The sequence below is a fragment of the Oryctolagus cuniculus genome, chromosome 4 (assembly GCF_051225735.1).
Source record: "Oryctolagus cuniculus isolate XC-2025 breed Fujian yellow rabbit chromosome 4, ASM5122573v1, whole genome shotgun sequence".
NCBI lineage: Eukaryota > Metazoa > Chordata > Mammalia > Lagomorpha > Leporidae > Oryctolagus > Oryctolagus cuniculus.
In genome coordinates, this window is record NC_142870.1 from 17,992,678 (window position 1) to 18,013,313 (window position 20,636).

The window sequence follows — 20,636 nt, forward strand, 5'->3', positions numbered from 1 at the left end:
TTAACAATTTGACACTCTTGTTTATGGCGTCAGTAATCTCCCTAGGCTTGAGTCATGAGTTGCCAAGGGTATGGAAGCCTTTTGAGTTCACCAACTCCGATCTTATTCAGACAAGGTCATAGTCAAAGTGGAAGTTTTCTTCTCCCCATTCTTTCTACTAGGATCTCCCTTGCAGAAATCTTTCATTTAGGTTTTTGATCTTCCTTCCTTCCTTCCTTCCTTCCTTCCTTCCTTCCTTCCTTTCTTTCTTTCTTTGCCAGAGTGTCTTGGCTTTCCATGCCTGAAATACTCTCATGGGCTCTTCAGTCAGATCCAAATGCCTTAACTGCTGATTCTGAGGCCAGAGTGCTGTTGAGGACATCCACCATTCTAGGAGTCTGCTGTGTATCCCGCTTCCCATGTTGGATCATTCTCTCCCTTGTTTATTCTATCAGTTAGTATTAGCAGACACTGGTCTTGTTTGTGTGATCCCTTTGACTCTTAGACCTATCAGTGTGATCAATTGTGAACAGAAATTGATCAAATGGACTAGTGAGATGGCATTGGTACATGCAACCTTGATGGGATTGTATTGGAATCCCCTGGCAGTCTTCAGCTGACAGACATCTGGGTTGATTCATATCTTAGCTACTGTGAATTGAGCTGCAGTAAACATGGTACAGATAACTCCTTCATACAATGGTTTAATTTCCTTTGGGTAAACTCCCAGTAGTGGGATGGCTGGGTCATATGGTCAGTCTATATTCAGATTTTGGAGATACCTCCATACAGCTGTACCAGCTTACACTCCCACCAGCAGTGGATCAGGGTACTTTTTTCACCACATCCTCACCAGCATTTGTTGTTTGTTGATTTCTGTATGAAAGTCATACTAACTGGGGGTGAGATGAAACCTCATTATGGTTTTGTGGTTTTGATTTGAATTTCCCTGCTGGTTAGTGATCCTGAAGATTTTTTCATGTGTCTGTTGGCCATTTGGATTTCCTCTTTTGAAAACTGAATGCCATAGTCCTTTGCCCATTTCTTAACTGGATTGTTTGTTTTTTTGTTAAATTTCTTGAGCTCTTTATAGATTCTGAATGTCAATGCTTTATCAATTGCATAGCTTGCAAATATTTTCTCCCATTCTGTTGGTTACCCCTTCAATTTCCTAAGTGTTTATTTTGCCATGTAGGAGCTTCTCAGTTTCATAAGCTCTACTTAGGAAATAAATGGTGTACAGGTAGAATTACCGAGCAACCTTACTGCCCTCAAGGTATTTGTGATCTTGTCTGTAATGTAATTTTCATTAGAGAAATTGGCTGGATATATTTTGGTTTTAAAAAATTGTATGAATTCTTAAAACAAATCTTTTGTCATTCAAATGAATGATGGAGGAGATGTCATAAAAGTTTGAAAATGTATAGGAAATTCTTAATCTACACTTTACTTAAATTCTGAAGACCAGTGATTCCCAGAACCCTTGTGATTTTCAGAGAATATTCATATTTTAGATGTCTTCATACTTCTAGGTTCTAAAGAGATAAGTTTAAGAAGTCTCATGAAACAACTCAATCTGTAGCCAGTGTAATGGCACAGCAGTAATGCCTCAGCATGAAATGCCAGCATTCCATGCCATTTTGTGTCCCAGCTACTTTACTTTCAATCCTGTTCCCTGCTAATAGCCTTGGAAAAGCAAAAGAAAGTGTCCTGAGTGCTTGGGCCCTTGCATTCACGTGAGAGACTCCGGAGGAAGCTCCTATTTTCTGTCTTTGGCCTGACTCAGCTGTGGCCATTGTGGCCATCTGGGATGTGAACCAGCAGATGGAAGCTCGCTCTCTCTCTCTCTCTCTAGCTCTGACTCTCAATTAATTAATTAAAAAAACCTCAAAGCTACACCAGGCATCAGGATGATCTGAAAGGTTAGGCCATTAGTGTAAATCCAACAATATTCAGAGAGCAAGTTTAGGCCTTCATAAGGTTTTTACTAGGATACTTCAAAGAGGTCATGGAAAAATTGAAGTAAAAGATAAGTTGGGGCTGGCGCTGTGGCGCAGTGGGTTAATACCCTGGCCTGAAGCTCCGGCATCACATATGGCGCCAGTTCGAGACCCAGCTGCTCCACTTCCTGTCCATCTCTCTGCTATGGCCCAGGAAAGCAGTAGAAGATGGCCCAAGTCCTTGGGCCCCTGCACCCATGTGGGAAACCCGGAAGAAGCTCCTGGCTCCTGGCTTTGGATAGGCACAGTTCTGGCCATTGCGGCCATCTGGGGAGTAAACCAGTGGATAGAAGACCTTTCTCTGCCTCTCCTCTATCTGTGTAACTCTTTCAAATAAAAAAATAAATCTTTAAAAAAAAGATAAATTTAGAGATAGACATATGGCCTAGCAGTTAAGATTCCAGTTTAAACACCCATATCCCATATTGCAATGCCTGGCTTCAACACTTGTATCTGGCTCTTGATTGCAACTTCCTGCTTGATGTAGACCTGGAGGGAAGCAGGGGTGATGGTACAAGTGGTTAAGTTCCTTTCACTCATTTGGGCCTGGATTGATTTTCCAGCTCTCAGTTTCGTCTCTGGCATAGCGCTGTCCACTAAAGGCAATTGGGAACCAACAGCTTGCTCGCTCTCTCTCTCTCAAATAAATAATTTCAAAATTTATTTTTATGTAAAAAATTGAAACCCACACATGATTTTTTGAAGACTTCTCATATGCATGCATTCCAAAAATTTTGCACGAAGTAAACGTTTAATTCCATTTTCCATTAACTTTGTAAAGTTCCCTTATGTGTACTGCAATTATTGAACTTTATTCTACTTAAACAAAGCCTTTATTTCTCAGAACGGAGTGGACAGAAACCCTTTTATATATCATTATTTCTACAGAATTCAGTCTACTTTGATTTATAGATTTTACGGTCTTTGATTCTGTCTTTTATATGTATGGAAGTCTGTTTTTGTGTTGTCTTTTTGAAAACTGTCTATTCTTCTAACCTGAATGCCAGCCTTCTATAGTGATGCTACTTCATGTAACTTTCAGCCACCTAAAGCTTTAAGTCTGAGTGAGAATGGGATATGGGGCAGAATTCAGAGTATTAATAGAATCTGAAATCTGCAATCCACAGCCATAACTCATAGAGATTTATAAATAATTGATTGGAAATGTAATATAGAGTATTGTGTGGACCTGGTTGGATCCCTTAAGGAATGTGAGTAGAACCATAATTCATTCCAAACATCTTGAAATGTCCTAATTGTCAACCATTTAACTTGGAGGAGTACCTTCCTGCCTCCTTGGTTACTCCTTGGCTTCGTGTGTTTGTGATTCAGAGCCTTATCATTTGCAAACATGACATTTTCAGAAGTCAAGTCCCATAGATTAGAAGTCTATGTTAAATGATAACCACATAAGTTTGAAAAAAAAGAAGAAAGCTCTTACTAAAATAAATGCTTTATCATCCAAAACCATTGCCTAGGAATGTTGTCTTCTTGAACAGAGAAAAGGGCAGAGCGGAGTCCGTTTTACCTTCTCCCATCAGTGTAATGCAAGCTGGAAAATCAGAGTGATATTGTACAATACACAGCAGAGAACCTTACTCTTTTTTAAAGAGTTATTTTTAAAGAGTTATTTTATTTTATTTATTTGGAAGATCGAGAGAGAGAGAGAGAAAGAGAGAGAGAGAGAGAGAGAGAGAGAGTGTGTTATCTTCCATGCATTGGTTCACTCCCCAAATTGCTGTAATGGTCGGGACTGGGCCAAGCCATATCCAGGGACAAGGGCTTCAACTATGCCTCCCATGTGGGTACAGGGTCCCAAGCACATAGGTCATCTTCTGCTGCTTTCCCTAGCACGTTAGCAGGAAGCTAGATCAGAAGTGAGCAGCCAGGACTCGAACTTGCACCTGTATGGCGTGCTGGTATCTCAGGTAGTGGTTTATCCCCTTACTCCACAATACTGGACCCAAGAGCCTTTCTGAAACACTAAATTGTTTAAAACCCTGTTGGTTTGACTAATTTTTTGAAGATAAGGAAGAAAAGTTATTTAAATAGTGAAACTCTGTTTTCATAATATACATGCCTATGGCATTGGAAGTTTCTACTAAAGCTTCATAAATTTCTTAAGAAGATAGATATCTCAGTTGCTGTTTGTGATCATTAATAAAAAACACTTGAGTAATGATCTCCATCGAAAATTCATGATTGTTGTTCAGCTATTCATTTTTTATATATTCAGGTGCTAAAAGCTTTTTTCTAACACCTATAAAATATACTAATTGTTCCAAAAGGGAATTATTACACTGCCAACTTCTAAATTTCATAATTGTTAGGTGTGGGTGATCCGTGAGCCTGACTGCTCTGCCCTTTGCCTCCCAGGAGGGCCCCCGCAGCCTGGCTGCTGGCGGATAGCAGGAGCCCTGGGCACATTTCCTCCTAGCCCCTGCCAATCAGGTAAACTCCTCTCGGGTGTGGCCCAGGCCCATCAGAAAAGATACCATAGCCTATGTGACCCTCACTGATTAGAGAAGCATAGTGGCACCAATATCGGTTCTATCCTATAGAATTAGTGTTGTCCTGAATTAGTTACGCCCCTCTGCCTGCCCTTTAAAAGACGTGTGTCGTGGATAATACAACGGACATGTTCACCAAAACTTGTCTCCAGGGCTTCTTGCTGAAGAGCGCCGTCGCTCCACCCATGCCAATAGTGTGCGGGCCTCTTGGGATGAGCCTGCAGTTAGGCAATGATTTTTGGAAATTATGGGTAAGGCATAAGCTCAGATAGTCATTTAAGTTTTTTTATGCATTCATTTATTTTATTTGAAAGGCAAAAATACGAGAGACAGCGATAAAAACAGAGGTAACCACACTGAGAGAGAGCTATCATCTTCTGGTTTACACCCTACATGCCAACAACAGCTGGCCCTGGCCTAGGCCTAAGCCAGAAGCCTGTAACTAAATGCAGGTGTCCTCTGCAGGTGGTCAGGAGGTCAGTAATTGATCCATCACCTGCTGCCTTCCAGGGTGCACAAGGCATTTTAGGTATTGTTCTAAAATAACCCCTAGTGGCCCACACTTTTTATAATACTCTCTTTTTGAATGTGGGCAGAACCTATAAATTGCTTCTAAACATTTGAATATGGCAAATATGAGACATAACCCCTGCGATTATGTTATATGGAACACATATGGGACTGTGCAGATATAGCTAAGGTCTCTAACCACTTGACTATATCTTGTTCAAAAGGATGTGCTGGGCCAAACCAACTGAATCCACTGAAGAGGATGTGAAGGTTAGTCACAGAAGGTGAAGACCATCTCTCTCCTGCTACCCCTGAAGAAGAAAATTGTCACTGAAGATTGGAACTCATGAGAGGGAATGGCTCAAGACCTACATGCTGAAGGCTTTCTATCCAACAGTCACAGGCAAGAAACTCTACCAATGACCACTTGAACGTCAAAGAATAGCCAGATCCTAGGACAACGTAATTGCAGTCTGTGAGACCCTGAGTGGAGGATCCAGCTAAAGTCATTTCTGGATTTCAGATATCCTCTTGGATATTGTGAAATAATATTCTCCTACGACTGAGGACTGTTCATGATGCATACCAAACTAATGCACTCTAGAGGATCTTGTTTCTTTGGTCCCATCATGTAGACAGTGAGATGCATATATATATATATATATATATATAAATTTATAAAATAAATTAAAATATATAAGGAGTCATGGAAGAGAAAAATTCTAGGATACCTCAAAAGGTTCATGACAAAATAGAATTAAATTACATTTATTTTGACATAAAATTATTTTGAAATTCATAGTTTTTCATAATACGCATTTATATCAACTTTTGATGACACTTTGCATGGTTTTCAAAAATTTTCTGCATCAAAATAAGCCAGTTTTTTGAATTCCATTTTCCATTAACATTTTGTTGTATTCTCCTGCAGATTGATAGTCATTCAAATAAGAAAGTAAGATATTCTTCCTGTGGGAATTAAGGTGCTTCCTGAAGAAGAAAGTTCTGTGTGTAAAAGTGAAGGACATTTTCGTGGTGAATGTGGGGAGGGTATTACAAAGGAAAATTTGCAGAGTGAAAGTGTGTTGGCAGCCACATGCAGGTTGGTGAGTAGGACATATGTTGAATGTAAAGTATGTGACAATTCAAGTTGAAAGCAGTTTGGGGATACAGTTATTCTACATAGCAGCAAAGATGCCCTCTCTTCATGTTTGGGTTTCCGGTTGGAGTTCTGGCTCCACTTCCAATTCCATTACCAGCTAATGCATATCCCCAGAGGCAGCAGATGATGACACCCGCTTAGAAAACTTAGATATAAATTCTAGTCTCCTGGCTTTACTCCAGCTAAGCTTCAGCTGTTACAAGCATTTGGGGAGCAAACTAGTAGATGGAAGCTCTCTCCATTTGTTCTTCTCTCTCTCTCTCTCTCTCTCTCTCTCTCTCCTCTCTCTGTCTCTTTCTCTGCCTGTTAAATTAAGAGAAAAAGAAAGAAGAGGAAAGAAAATAAAACAAAGGAAAAGGAAAAGATAAAAGAAAAAAGCAAATAAAAGGCAAGGCAATGAAAAAGAAAAGAAAAAAGAAAGGTTTGAGGTCTGGTTATGTTGGGAAATCACCTTAATCCATTTTCTCCTGTGTAACGAAATGTCTGATGCTGGGCACTGTATAAAGAAAAGATGGCTCTTTGACAGTTCTGGTGGCTGTGAAGTCCGGAGAGTGTGGTGTGGCTGTCTGATGGCTGTAAAATAAAAGAGAGCCAACCATGAACAGAAAAGGAAACGTGTAAGCAAAAAAGGTGAGGTGAGAGGGGCCAGCTCACTCTCATATACTCTCTTTGGTGGGAACTAAGCCACTTTCATCAATCCATTCATGGGAATGGGACCACATTATTTGATTATCTCCACAAAATCCCACCTCCTAAGATTCTACCACTTCAGCATTTCTACTCTGTTGACCAAACCCATGAATCTTAGGAGACAAATCATGTCCAAACCATGACCAATACTTTCAGATTCTATACTTAAGTATACTAAAATATGTGTTATTACTGAAGATGATTGGTACTCAGAGAAAATTTCCACTTACTACTTTCATGATCTTGTCCAGATTATTTCTGTAAGCCTTATTCTTCACATGTTTTAAATGGATAAAAAAATAACTATAGTCTGCCTCATACAATGACAAAGGTACTAGTTAATCACTAAAAAGAGGGACCAGATGTTATTATTGCCAGTATTTCTGGTTTCAACATAGAGACTAAACTGGAAAGAAGATGATAAAGTTGTTAGAAGACACTATGATGGTCTGGAATAAGTTTGTTAGCAGAAGCAAGAATAACACCAGAAACAGGGAAGAGAAGCTGGGAAAATACAAAGAACAGGGCCTATTCCCTTGCCAATATAAAACATTTCTAAAATAAAAAACAAAGCATCACAAGGTATTACATAGTTGAATTACTTAAAAAAATAAAACAGTAACGCATCTTTGCTGTCCTTTGTTGCCCTTGTTTCATTCTTACAACTACCCAAGCATATCTGACTTTGCTTGTTCATGGAAGTCATTAAACATTTTGAAACATGGTGTGATGTGATCAAATCTGTTCTTGGAGAACTAAGTCATGATGGGTAGTGGGTAGGTTGAAGGCAAGTCAGGCAGACCTGAATAGTTAAGCTAAAGGGCTAGTGTGTAGTCTTAGAAGGAGACATTTAGGGTGCATAGAGATCCATGGAGAGCTGAATGAAAAGGCTGTAAGGGATAGTAGTTATCCACAAAGCAAATGGGAACTTATGAGACTTGATGCATCATTGAACATGGGTTATAAATATGAAAGAAAAAAAAGTGATACCAGGAATGTGCTGCAGCCAGTCTGCAATGGCTCTCAGAGGATACTTTACTCACCAGTCCTCTACCGTCCATTTGGTGATATCAACATTTCTCAAATTAGCCATGGTGTGAAAACTCACAATTCCATAGTGGCAAGAACTGCAAATTAGGGCTATATTTTTCTGTAAAATCAATTATTAAATATTTACATGGTACAGTGTTGAATTATTCTTAAATCTGAAAACTAAATTGCTTGAGATATGATATCTCTGTGAATTGGGAAAGCCCAGTTTCAGTAAGGAAATTTTGAAATGAAGAAGGTAAATTAGATAAAATAAGCATGACTTTTAAAGTTAGGCCTGCATGAACAATTAGAAACACTATGGATGGCAGAATCACCTGTGAGAGATGGTCACAGTAGTAGCAACAAAAGAGTCCACAAACAGAATGTGGGTAAAGTTATATGTTAGATAAAGCGCATAACTTTGAGCAATTTATGACCAAATGCATTTGGGAAGAAGGAAATAAAATGTGATGATCATGAAGCTGAGGTATTTGAGAATGGGAGGGTGAGGGCTGGGGTGAAAGACTGTAGGATAAACAAGGCAGAAATATAAGAATCTGCTAAAGGATCCAATGCTTAATAATCTAGCAGGTGGGTTAGGCACTAACAATCTGTCATGGCAGGTGAAGCCACCACTTGGGATGCCTGTATTCCACATTGGAGTGCCTGCTTGAATCCCGTACGTCGACTCTGATCCAGCTCCTGCTAATGAATCCTGGGAAGCAGGAAATGATGGCTGAAATACTTGAGCCATGCCACCCATGGAGTTCCTGGATCTTAGCCTTGGCCTAGCCACCTCTGACTGTTGTGAGCATTTGGGAAGTGAACCTGCAGAAGGAAGATTTTGCTCTCTCCCCCTCCCATGCTCCACCTTTCACATAGAAGAAAAAATAACTATGTAAACATTTAAAAATAACACGAGAGGTGCAATATTAGTCAAGAAAAAGGAGACAAGACTACAATTGAAAATTTCTCAAAATGTTGTCATTGTAGGACTTATCTGAGGAATTGTTGACAGAATAGGTTTTACTCTTCCACTAACAGCAATGCTGATCAAGTAGTTGGTTTCATGATGTAAATCTGCAGGCTATGGTTTCAAAATTTCTGTGGAAGGAATTGGAAAATAAATAAGAAATGGGATATTGATGTATAAGGTTAGGGACATAAAGTTATTTTCTTGCATTGTGGCAGTCACTGGAGCAAAGAGAAACGTAGGGATTTTGATTGAAAGTGCATTTACGAAGTATATTTTCAGGTTAGGAGTGAAATGGTATGTTGATAAAAATAATATGAAAATTGGAGAAGAGAAAAGAAAAGAATGATCAGTGGAGTGAGGCCATAGAGCAAGGAGTGGAAAAGGATTACTTACTTTTAGAGACACCAGGAGAGAAAAAGTGTTGACATTTGAAGTAAGAAACTCACATTAAAGGAAACACTTAAATGTCAAGTACATTGTGCCAGATTTGATTAATAAAACCCACACTTATCATTTGGCATTTCTATCTGTAAACAAAATAAGATATTTGAAAGGAAGTTTTACTTCCATAGCTTAAAGTGATTAGTTTTCCAATGTGGTTAAAAATGCCCATTCATACCAAACTTATAAAATGATTTATTATATTTACTTGAAAAGCAGAAAGTCTGTGGTTTCAGAATTTCTGTGGAAGGAATTGAGAAATAAAGAAGAAAAGGGATAATCTTTCACCACCACCACCCCCAACCCCGGCCTACAGAACATAAACCTAAACCTAACCCTAGCTCTAACCCTAAAAACTGACCCTAACCCTAACCCTGAGAGAAAGAGAGAGAGAGAGAGAGAGAGAGAGAGAGAGAGAGAGAGAGAAGGAGAGAGAGAGAGAAAGAGAGAGAGAGAGAAAGAGCTAGTGTACTATGTAGAAAGATAGATAGATAGATAGATAGATAGATAGATAGATAGAGTGGAAAGGAAGAGGGAAGGAAGGGAAGGAGGGAGGGAGGGATGGAAGAAATGAATATACACTGGTTTTTCTTTTATTCTACGCAGTGGTCTTTTTCTCTTGCCTGAATTTCATACTATTTTTTTCCAAAAAACATATCAGTTCACTCCTAATCTGAAAATATACTTCATGATCCCATTTTCAATCAAAAGGTAGGTTGTGAGGTAGGTAAAGAGGGAGAGGGAGAGAGAGAGAGAGAAAGACAGAAAGAAAGAGAGTGAGAGCACCCAGCACCGAAGCTTAACTTAGGCTAAGCTTCCGCCTGCAGTGCTAGCATCCCATATCGGCACTGGTTCGTGTCCCGGGTACTCTTCTTCCAATCTAGCTCTCTGCTGTGGCATGGGAAAGTAGTGGAAGATTTACCAAGTGCTTGGGACCCTGAACCTGAAAGGGAGACCTGGAAGAAGCTCCTGGCTCCTGGCTTTGGATTGGCCTAGCTCCAGCCAGTGGCTATCTGGGGAGTAAACCAACGAATGTGAGATCATTCCATCTTTTCCTCTCTCCGTAACACTACCTCTCAAATAAATAAATAAAAATATTTTCAGAAAATATTAAAAAAAGAAAGAGAGGGAGAAATAGAGGAGAAAAGAGAAAAGACAAGGCAAAGTGAGAAGAGGCAAGGGGAGGCAAGACAAGTCAAGGCCACTCCCTTCTGCTGTCTTACTTCCTAAATGTGGGCAACAGCCAGGGCCGGTCTAGGGCAAAGCAAAGGCCAGGAAGTCAATCTAGATCTACCACGTGGGTGGCCAGGCCCCAAGAACTTGAACTCTCATCTGCTGCCTCCCCGGGTACACATCAGAAAGAAGCTGAAATGGAGGCAGTGTCAGAACACGAACACAGGAAACTCAACATGGCATGTGGATGACTCATGTGGTATCATAACTACTGCTCCAAATACCTGCTCCTCAGAAAGTTAGTGCATTTTAAAAAGAAGTAGTTACAAACAAGAGAAAAACTCTACTATTTTTCTAAAAACGCTGTTATTAAGAAATTTCTGTCTAATAAGGTTAGCAAGTCATCTTTATGGTGTTGCTAGACAGAAAGATACTGTGTCTAGAGAATTAATCAGAAATGTGTTAGAAAGATTGAAAGAGCAAATGGCAGAAGGAATTTTACCCAGAGATTGGGAGCTGATCTGACTCCTGGATGGAGCTCAAGGCCTCTCCTCACTACTGAGCTAAAAGCACTGCCACTGAAGGTGCAGGCATGGCCTCCACTGCTGCTAAGCAAACGCTGTCCCGTGGTCACTTCTGGAACCTCTGATGCTGCTGGCACCAATGGAGTCACCAACAGCCACTCTGCCAGCATTAGAATTATAATAACATCATCCTTCCTCCTGCTTAGGATTTTTTGCAAGTGTCTTTTACAGGCCAAATCCAAATAACTTCCATTTTGCAAGGGAGTCTGGGAAACACAGTTTCAGACTTCCAACTCCTTATGATACTGAGACAAGTACAAAAAAGTCATAAAGGAAATCAATACCAAGAGATACCTGCACACTCATCTAAACCCCTCAGAAGGGAAACAACAAGATGCTTGGAAGCATGTAGGATACTTTCAAAAATGCGAGAGCTGATATGAGAGTGTCATCAGTGACTGGCTATATGTTATCTGAACTGTAATATATAAATATCTTTCTGCTTCTTTTCATCATTGTGGCCTAATCCAAGGCTTTTCTCATAACCCAAAATATTCCCACAGATATTGTCTGTCTGTCTGTCTACCTACCTACCTACCTATCCATCATTTGAGAAGCTTTCTAAGATGTAATATATTTTCCTAAGAGTCCGCACAGGTTTGATAACTTGTTGAGTTATTCTGGAACTATTTATGGAGAGTTTGCTATGTGCATTGTACTAGATCTGATGGGGGAGTGAAATTATTTTTTTTTTAAATTTTGTATAATTCTTGATATCACAAACATTTATTGAGAACTGATTTTGTGCTTGGAATTTTTCTAAACAGCTTATAGATGGCATCTCATGACAACCTCATAGATCATATACGAAATAGATCCCCTGATTGCGCCTACACCCTGGAAAATAGCACACAATAGTTAAACAGCAACAAAAGAAGAGGCACAATGAGTTTAAGGAATTTCCTCAATATCACTCTTCATAATCTGCACAGTGTTCAGGGCATTAAGAATTTTATAGTGTTCTAAGGAAATGTAATATGTATCAAACATCTTTTGTTTTAGAGTTTTATTTATTTATTTGAAAGTCAGAGTTATACACAGAGAAAAGGAGAGGCAGAGAAAGGTTCACTCCCCAGTTGGTTGCAATGGTGGGAGCTGCGCTGATGTGAAGTCAGGAGCCAGGAGCTTCTTCCGAATCTTCCACAGAGGTGCAGGAGCCCATGGATTTGAGTCATATTCTACTGCTTTCTCAGGCCATAGCAGAAAGCTGGATCGGAAGTGAGGCAGCAGGATTTCGAACCAGCACCCATATCGGATGCCAGCACTGCATTACCACAGCACCAGACCCTAAAACACCTTAAAAGTAAAATATTTTATATGCTTATAGAATTAAAAAGAATGGATTGTGGAAATTCTTATCTAGAATCAACCTCCCTGTCAGTATGCAATCCAGTTGCACACTCAATATTCAAATTTTCTGGTCTACAAAGAAATATATTCTGTAAATTGTTCTTATTAAAATTACTGAAAAAAGGCTGGCGCCACGACTCAATAGGCTAATCCTCCACCTTGCGGCGCTGGCACACCGGGTTCTAGTCCCGGTCAGGGCGCTGGATTCTGTCCCAGTTGCGTCTCTACTAGTCCAGCTCTCTGCTGTGGCCCACGAGTGCAGTGGAGGATGGCCCAAGTGCTTGGGCCCTGCACCTGCATGGGAGACCAGGAGAAGCACCTGGCTCTTGGCTTTGGATCAGCGTGGTGCACCAGCTGCAGTGCGCCAGCCAAGGCGGCCATTGGAGGGTGAACCAACGGACAAGGAAGACCTTTCTCTCTGTCTCTCTCTTACTGTCCACTCTGCCTGTCAAAAATAAAAAATAAATAAATAAAAATAAATAAAAATTACCGAAAAAAAAGGAAATATGTGGCCGGCGCCATGGATCACTGGGCTAATCCTCCGCCTGCGGCACCAGCACCCTGGGTTCTAGTCCCTGTTGGGGTGCTGGATTCTTTCCTGGTTGCTCCTCTTCCAGTCCAGCTCTCTGCAGTGGCCCTGGAGGGCAGTGTAGGATGGCCCAAGTCCTCGGGCCCTGCACCCACATGGGAGACCAGAAGGAAGTACCTGGCTCCTGGTTTCAGATCAGTGCAACACACCAGCCATGGTGGCCATTTAGGGGGTGAACCATCGGAAGGAAGACCTTTCTCTCTGTCTCTCTCTCTCACTGTCTAACTCTGCCTGTCAAAAAAAAAAAAAAAAAAAAAAAAAAAGGAAATATGTGTGTGTGTGTGTGTGTGATAAAAATACAAGTAATTTGGCCGGCGCCACGGCTCACTAGGCTAATCCTCCGCCTAGCGGTGCCGGCACACCGGGTTCTAGTCCCGGTCGGGGCGCCGGATTCTGTCCCGGTTGCCCCTCTTCCAGGCCAGCCCTCTGCTGTGGCCAGGGAGTGCAGTGGAGGATGGCCCAGGTGCTTGGGCCCTGCACCCCATGGGAGACCAGGAAAAGCACCTGGCTCCTGGCTCCTGCCATCGGATCAGCATGGTGCGCCGGCCGCGGCGGCCATTGGAGGGTGAACCAACGGCAAAGGAAGACATTTCTCTCTGTCTCTCTCTCTCACTGTCCACTCTGCCTGTCAATAAATAAATAAATAAATAAATACAAGTAATTTTCTGAGACTTTTTTTCAGGAGTGTTTATATTGAAGTGACTAGAAATTTGCAATATGCATTTAGGAAAGCAATGACATCGTATTTAATATGAGACAATTAGGGGATTTCTAGACTTAGGAAAAGAAATGTCTGTGTATACATTAAGGGATGTTGAGATCTTGATATCATGAGGCACAGAGAACAGCCACAGAACTACATGATACCACTTCAATCCTTTTGCGACCCTACCATTCTGTAGAAGTTTCCCTCTTATTGACTGTTCGTTGTAAACCAGGCTCCTATCACTTTCTCAGGCAGCAGCTGGTTGGTCAATTTAATGTTTGAAGACAGTTTGTGCAATCATCAAGTCAAGATCTCTCAGACAAACTATCCAAATAGTGTTCAACAGTAATATGCTTCATTGTTATGATCTTAATAAGATCCATTACAAACCTTAAACTATCTTATTTTTTCTATTTAATTTAAAAATTGTTGTCCTCCACATAATTTGTGTACCAATTGATGGGGGAGAGGATTGTTGTTTTGATCTTTGTTTTTGTGATGTGGATTTAAGAAAAGAAACAGAAACAGCTGTTTAAATGTATGTCAAAGAATTTTGGTTAAAAGTTAGGATAAATGGTAAGGCTTGGAGAAAGTGTGATAGAAAAAACTTAAAGTGAAGGAGAGACTGGTAAATCTAGATTTTTTTTGAGAGGAAGAAGAAAGGAGGGTAGAAAGATGTTGTGGTGTGGTACTAGGGATATGGGTAAGAACACATCAAAGTGCTTGATTCTTACAAAGGTTAAAAGCAATGTATAGACTTGAATATGAGGGAAGAAGAGGAAGACAAAAATTTGTCATAAAAGTTTTGTTTTTATTTATTAAAGATTTATTTTTTGTATTTTTTTGTTTTTTTTTTAACTTTTATTTAATGAATATAAATTTCCAAAGTACAGCTTATGGATTACAGTGGCTTCCCCCCCATAATGTCCCTCCCACACGCAACACTCCCCTTCCCAACTCCCTCTCCCCTTCCATTCACATCAAGATTCATTTTCAATTCTCTTTATATACAGGAGATCAGTTTAGCATACATTAAGTAAAGATTTCAACAGTTTGCTCCCACACAGAAACATAAAGTGAAAAATACTCTTTGAGTACTAGTTATAGCATGAAATCTCAATGTAAGCACACTAAGGACAAAGATCCTACATGAGGAGTAAGTGCACAGTGACTCCTGTTGTTGACTTAACAAATTGACACTCTTGTTTATGGCATCAGTAATCACCCTAGGCTCTTGTCATGAGCTGCCAAGGCTATGGAAGCCCCCTGAGTTCACCGACTCTGATCATATTTAGACAAGGCCATGGTCAAAGTGGAAGTTCTCTCCTCCCTTCAGAGAAAGGTACCTCCTTCTTTGATGACCATTCTTTCCACTGGGATCTCACTCACAGAGACCTTTCATTTAGGTTTTTTTTTTTTTTTCCCAGAGTGTCTTGGATTTCCATGCCTGAAATTGTCTCATGGGCTTTTCAGCCGGATCCGCATGCCTTAAGGGCTGATTCTGAGGCTAGAGTGCTATTTAGGACATCTGCCATTCTATGTGTCTGCTGTGTATCTCACTTCCCATGTTGGATCATTCTCTCCCTTTTTGATTCTATCAGCTAGTATTTGCAGACACTATTCTTGTTTATGTGATCCTTTTGGTTCTTAGTCCTATCATTATGATCAATTTTGAATTGAAATTGATCACTGGGACTAGTGAGATGGCATTGGTACATGCCACCTTGATGGGATTGAATTGGAATCCCCTGGTATGTTGCTAACTCTACCGTTTGAGGTAAGTCAGCTTGAGCATGTCCTGAATTGCACATCTCTTCCTTCTCTTATTCCCACTCTTATATTTAACAGTGATCACTTTTCAGTTAAGTTTCAGCACTTAAGAAGAATTGTGTATTGATTACAGTATTCAACCAAAAGTATTAAGTAGAACAAACAAAAAATACTAAGAGGGATAACATATCAAGTTGTTCATCAACAGTCAGGGTGAGGGCTGATCAAGTCACCATTTCTCATAGTGTTCATTTCACTTTAACAGGTTTCCTTTTTGGTGCCCAGTTAGTTGTCACCAACAAGGAGAACAAGTGGTATTTGTCCCTTTGGGATTGGCTTATTTCACTCAGCATAATGTTTTCCAAATTCCTAACAGGAATTTGGAAATTTAAATTAATTAAAATTTAAGCACCTAAGAATAATTGTGTGTTAATTACAGAGTTCAACCAATGGTACTAGAACAAAAAAAAAAATACTAAAATGGATAAAGTGTTACATTGTACATCAACCGTCAGGACAAGAGCTGATCAAGTCACTGTTTCTCATAGTGTCCATTTCACTTCAACAACTTTCCCCTTTGGTGCTCAGTTAGTTGTCGCCGATCAGGGAGAACATATGATATTTGTCCCTTTGGGACTGGCTCAATTCACTCAGCATGATGTTTCCCAGATTCCTCCATCTTGTTGCAAATGACCGGGTTTCATTGTTTTTGACTGCTGTATAGTATTCTATAGTGTCGTAAAAGTTTTGAAAAATATATCCACTTTTTTTTTCTATTGACTCGCAATTTGGAGTATGTCTTTTGTATAATACCTAAGAATGGCTCATTAACATGTAGAGTTTCTAACCTTTAGATAATAGACCTCTTCCTTCTTAGGACAATAACATGAGAGCTGAAGCATTTTTGACTCACATAAAGGCCAGGGAGAATCTGTATTAATGTCTGTACTATTTTATACATTGCTCCGGGGAGCCTTCACATCTGGTTTATGATTTTATGCTCACAATAACTTTTTAAGGTAGAAAAGACAAATATTACACTGTTCATTTTATCAAAGGGATTCTGGGGGTCCAGTAAGGCCTAATGACTTGGTTAAAGTCAAACAGTTCAAGGTTAGAACCCAGACCTTCTGAAAATTCCACTGGAACAATTTGCACACTCTGATGCTCTCATTTAAACCATTCAGAAGCAGCTTCGGGACATATGTGTAAGTCACATTAGCTGCCTTTAGATACGTTCTTTTCATTTGCTGCATGTTCCTGAATGAGGAACATTGAGAGGGTTAACACCTCGGTGTATGTACAATGGATTTTTCCTATTAGGTAACACTGCCCTTCACTTCACCCACCACACAGCTGGGCTAAGTCATTCCAAAGGAATGTTGTCATGCCAAAGGCTCAAGGAAAAGAAGGCTTAGCAAAAATCAATTTATTAAAACAAACCCAGGATTTTTCATTGGTTACACTTTTTAAGAGTCCCTTGGTTAAACATTAAGGTGTTCTTACCACAGAAATAAATAATAATTTTATGTGTTTGGATATACAGCAAAAAAAAAAAAAAGACTATGCTTTCTGAAATGTGACTGTTTACAAAGCCGAAGAATGTGTACTTTCAAAAAGCTTAGAAACCAAACTCATGAAAACATAAGCAACAGTGCCTGGGCACATAAAAGTAGTAGACTGCAGTTGAGCAAAGTATTTGGATGATTAAATAATAATGCCATATTTTTTTTCTCTTCCAGATTAATTTACTTGATTTGTTTCGGGAGTTCTATCAGACGACTTATGCAAATGGATTTATTCCAGACGTTTATTTTCAAAGAGAAAGAAATATTCATCAAGCAAAGATTAGGGGATGGCTTTGCTTTCCTCTGGCCTAGAACTTGGCTTGTTTTGCTGCACATGAGATAAAAACTCATGTGATCTTTTCTCCCTTGCAATCTAATCTGTCAGCACACAGAGGATTCATACTATTTGGTTCTAAAAATCTGTTACACCCAACAGTCTGTTATCTTTAAATAGAATCCACTTCAAAGGACGCTGGGGTTTGTATTTCACTCATGTCAGATAAACATCAATAATTGAATTGGAGTACTAGATTGTCTTAGATGTTTCACTGAGTTTACAATGTTGGGTGAAATGAAACCTACAAAAGGATAGCACAGTGCTTCTGTTCTAAGATTAACTGGGAAAATGATTGTCCAAGGACAGGCAATGATGTGTAACGATTTCTAAAAATACAATTTGAGTCTAGGATTGAATTGTCTGCTAGATAGTACTGTAAGCTTCAGTATTTGGAAAGAGCAGAAGTCAGGAGGCCTACAGAAGGCATAGCTAGGTCAGAACAGAGTGTAGGCAAAACAACAACTCGAGAAATGGAAACACAATGCTGTTCTGCATATTTGCTTTGTCTTGTTTGGTAACTTTTTATGCTCATTGGACAAAGGAAAGAGAAAATGAATCAAGGCACACAATTTGGTCTTCTGTTTGTTGAATGGATTATAACTTAGTGGTAACCTTTGGAGTCCTATACTATAAAGTATGTTCAAAAATAGAGTGGATGTCCTTGGTAGTATTATATTACTAATAAAATACAAAGTGAAATCAATAATTAACAAAACAGGGACATTTATCCTAATGTTTAAGACACACATATCTCATGTCAGAGTACCCAGGTTCAGTTCCCAGCTCTGGCTTCTGTCTCCTGCTGCCCTCTAATGCAGAACCAGGTGCAGTGGTGCTGGATCAAGTGATTGAATTTCCACCATCCAAGTGGCAGAGCTGAATTCTCTTCCTGGCTCTTGACTCTGGCCTGGATCAGCGCTGGTCATTGTGGCTTTTTGAGGAGTGAACCAGCAAATGGTCTCTCTCTTCTCAAATAAGTCAAATTTTAAAAATAACACAATAAATTCCTATTCAAAAGTCCTAGAAAAGAGTGCTCGAATGTTGTATTCAGAAAACATGCCTGGGTGTAGGTTTCTGGAAAATCCTCGTGTTCCTCTGACAAAGGTCATTTTAGCCAGGGCTTTTCAAATCATCATTTTCCTCAAGGCATCCTAGCAACTTTGCCATGAGAGGTGCACCTTCTCAGTCTCTGCACCGAGGCTTCATCATCAGTTGCCTGGCATTTATTTCTTCTCTTCCAGGGACCCATTAATATGAGACAGTAAGAACAGGTGCCCCTGGGGAGCAGGTACTTCACTTAAAATATGCAGTGACCAAGGAAATGATGGCAGCTAATGTTTGTGCAGCACATCCTCCATGCCAGTCTGTGTTCCAGAAGCTTTACCTAAAATTTCTCTCCCACTTCCTCACAAAGACCACGTGGTACAGAGGAAGGAACTGAGACACAGGCAAATTGGGGAGCTAATTAGTAAATGGCTGTGTTCGCTGTCCTCCCTGTTTATTACCTGCAGATTCTGTGTTCTCCACCTACATAGTCCAGGCAAGAGTGAGGAATGTCCAACATGAGACTGGATAAGGCCCATGAAACCACTGGGTCGGGCTCTGACAATGAAACCTCAGAGGGGACTTGAAATTCAATCAAGTTACTGCACACTAATATTTAAGTTGATGATTTAGTGTGGCCTACTAATTATGTTATATATATATCCAAATGACCTTTGGCAGGAATAAAGGTTCTCCATCCCTGGTCTATGGCTACCCTGGAATCCCCCAACTTTCAACTCTTTTCCAGTAGCGTCCTGCCTCTTCCAGGCCATGTCTTTCACTTCCCTGGTACTGGCAATACCAAATCTGCCCTCTTTGCTGCTCAAAATTCCCTTATAATCTATCTCATGTAGAAGTTTCAGCTACTTGAATGTTCTGTTCCTGAAAAATACAAAGCATGAGAGAAAGAAACTTCCCCAGAAAAGTGGAACAAAGATGTCAGAGGGAAATGGAATCTAATGAAACAGATTGACCTGGAACAAGAAAAATAATGAGCAAGCTTACATTTGTAATGGTAGAAAGAACAAGAATTACTTAATCAAGTTTCAGAGATGAAATTTCAAGCAAACTGTACAAGGTTTAAAATGTCTGCAATGGTACTACAATGAGTCCATGGAAAATTGAAAAACATTTATTTTAGTGCACATTTTTTGAAATCCATGCATACAAGAGGGTCATCATGTTTTAATTTTTTTCTATTTTAAAATATAAATGGTTGTATATTTATTGGTGTGTTTTTGGATATGTATGCTATGTTTATGTATGTGTGTGTATATGTATATACACACATATGTATGTATATATTATATATACTCATATATCTCATGAAAAAATGTTCTTTGAAACAGCTACAAAGCTGAGATAAACATTCATGTAGCCAGGTGTTCAGTACCCAAACTAGATCATTTGGCATTACACGTAATGACAGCCTCACCTTATAAGAATAAAAATATGGTTTTGGGGGCAGTGCTGTGGCGCAGTGTGGTTAAGCCCTGGCCTGAAACACCGGCATCCCATATGGGTGCCGATTCTAGTCCAGGCTGCTCCTTTTCCGATTCACCCTCTGCTACGGCCTGGGAAAGCAGTAGAAAATGGTCCAGGTGCTTGGGCCCCTGCACCCACATGGGAGACCAGGAAGAAGCACCTGGCTCCCGGCTTCGGATGGGCGCAGCTCCAGCTGTTGTAGCCATTTAGGGGGTGAATCAATGGAAAGATGATCTTTCTCTCTGTCTCTACCTCTCTCTGTAACTCTTTCTTTCCTTTTCTTTTCTTTTCTTTTTTCTTTTCTTTTTTTTTTTTTTTGACAGGCAGAGTTAGTGAGAGAGAGAGAGACAGTAAGGTCTTCTTTCCTTTGGCTCATCCCCAAAATGGCCGCCACGGCCAGTGTGCTGCGCCGATCCAAAGCCAGGAGTCAGGTGCTTCCTCCTGGTCTCCCATGCGGGTGCAGGGCCCAAGCACTTGGGCCATCCTCCACTGCACTCCTGGGCCACAGCAGAGAGCCGGACTGGAAGAGGAGCAAGTGGGACAGAATCCAGCGCCCCAACAGGGACTAGAACCCCAGGCTGCTGGCACCGCAGGTGGAGGATTATCCTAGTGAGCTGCGGTGCCAGCCAATGTAACTCTGTCTTTCAAATAATAAAATAAATATTTAAAAAAAGATGGTTTTGAAATTCTGTGGAATCACTAAACAAATATTTCTTAATGTCGGAATGCT